The sequence below is a fragment of the Ovis aries genome, chromosome 25 (assembly GCF_016772045.2).
Source record: "Ovis aries strain OAR_USU_Benz2616 breed Rambouillet chromosome 25, ARS-UI_Ramb_v3.0, whole genome shotgun sequence".
Taxonomy (NCBI): domain Eukaryota; kingdom Metazoa; phylum Chordata; class Mammalia; order Artiodactyla; family Bovidae; genus Ovis; species Ovis aries.
In genome coordinates, this window is record NC_056078.1 from 37,560,768 (window position 1) to 37,562,962 (window position 2,195).

General features: G+C 41.8%; 1 non-coding gene across 1 annotated transcript; it reads right to left on the minus strand.

The window, feature by feature from the left end:
* Positions 1-359: 359 nt before the first annotated feature.
* TRNAC-ACA (transfer RNA cysteine (anticodon ACA)) lies at positions 360-431 on the minus strand. The gene has a single exon. It is a non-coding gene; the product is annotated as a tRNA-Tyr (tRNA).
* Between the last annotated feature and the right edge of the window lie 1,764 nt (positions 432-2,195).

Sequence of the window (2,195 nt, forward strand, 5' to 3'; positions counted from 1 at the left end):
CCAAACTCATGTTCACCTACACCAACCACAAGGGCAATTCCTCAAGTTTGAGCACACCAATCATGGCAGTCATGCTGCCCTCTGCCCCCTACTTCTGGTAGGAAACAGGGAAAATGCTTTAGTGAGGAGATGAATCTGAAGTCCAGGAAAATGTCAAGCAATTTCCTTCATAAAAAAGTCACATAACACTGAGGCCCAAAGATCAACAAAAGTGAAGTGAAGTGAAGTGAAGTGAAATCGCTCAGTCGTGTCCGACTCTTTGCGACCCCATGGACTGTAGCCTAACTGGGCTCCTCCCTCCATGGGATTTTCCAGGCAAGAAAACTGGAGTGGGTTGCCATTTCCTTCTCCAGGGGAACTTCCCAACCCAGGGATCGAACCTGGGTCTCCTGCATTATAGGCAGATGCTTTACCATCTGAGCCACAAGGGAAGCCCCAGAGATCAACAAGGTGTACATTATCATACAGAAAATAACTAGGAGAGAACTGCTTGACTCATAAGGCCTTGCTGCTACTGCTGCTGCTGCTAAGTCGCTTCAGTCATGTCCGACTCTGTGCGATCCCAGAGACAGCAGCCCACCAGGCTCCCCCATCCCTGGGATTCTCCAGGCAAGAGCACTGGAGTGGGTTGCCATTTCCTTCTCCAATGCATGAAAGTGAAAAGTGAAAGTGAAGTCGCTCAGTCGTGTTCGACCCTCAGTGACCCCATGGAGTGCAGCCTACCAGGCTCCTCCGTCCATGGGATTTTCCAGGCAAGAGTACTGGAGTGGGGTGCCACTGCCTTCTCCACATAAGGCCGTAAGTACTTATAAAGAAATTGTGTTTGTTTTTATACATAGGAAAGAGTAAAGCAAATGAATAGTTGCTTGTAGCCTTCTGTCTCAAGCAATAAACTAACTGAAGAAGATTAAGAGAGAGAGAATGGTAACAGATTTCAGGAGATAAATAATGACATAATTTTTAGGGTGAACATTGGTAAATGTTGAGGATTATTAAGGAGAATAATAATCTCCCTATTAGTAATGGAGAGTGGTAGCCTGGTCGGAACAGAATAAGCATTCTAGACCCCTAAGCCACAATTTCCATTTCCATTCGTCATCCACTGCAATGCCAGGAATCACTGTTTCTTAATAAATTTCACTATTGCAGAAGTGCTATTGTGGGATGATGACTGACAGAGAGATGTCAAGAGAAGCGCAAATATGGAGTTGGATGGCAGACAGTTTGATTTTACACATGCATCATGCTTCCCATTTCTCTCCCAAATCACCATAGTGATTTATGATTGTACCTCATAGAACTACCTTTAAGAAATGAAGGTTTGACGAAGCCTGAGCAACACCCTGTGTGTTATCCTCTTGAAGATGTTAGACTGCCCTAAAATTTAATTGTTACTGGAGACTCTGGCAATGAGCCCAACCTATTTCTAAGGGTTTTATTGTGAAGCCTGGTAACTGAGGGGTCATCTTGGGCATGCCTAGGCTTGGCTATTAGACAATATCTAGGCTCCAGCTGTCCCCAAAAGTGCATTCAATCAGTCCATTCCCTTGGTCTTCTTCAGTTTGAAAGGTAATGATACTGAGATTGGTCTAGAGACAATGAGTTAACATTTATTTCCTTATATTTTTGTCCTAGAAAAATGCCATGTCTTGATTTAATGTTATTTATAATTCCAAAATGAGTTAAAGTCATGACTGAAAAAAAAAGATGATTTTAGAATAAAATTTATGTCAGTAGACACAAGCAGGCCATATCTAAGGCTGGGGCAATCTTTAAAAAAATGCAAGTGATATAGTTTAGAAATCTCCTTCCTTGAGTGAGCGTGTGTGTGTATGTGTATGTGTGTGGGTACATATGAGAAAGAATGAGAGAGAGAAAAGACTCTTCCAAGACTTACGGAACTTCTATACTCATAGAAGTATCCATACTTTCAGTTATTTCCCATGTGGAGAGCACAGACTCTTTGTTAGGCCAGAAAAGGTTTATTTCAATGTCTTCCTATATTTCCCAAGCAACCCCCTACCCAACCCCCTATATGTATACTTGTCTGGGCCTCAGAGAGCTACTATATATTTCCAGAGTAAGTCAGATCACAGAAGCAAAAAAATCAGAAATAAAATTAATTTTTTGCATTGCTATTGGGGTAGTAAAACTTAAAAGCACAAGGAATTTAAAAGATGAATAAGTTATTTCTT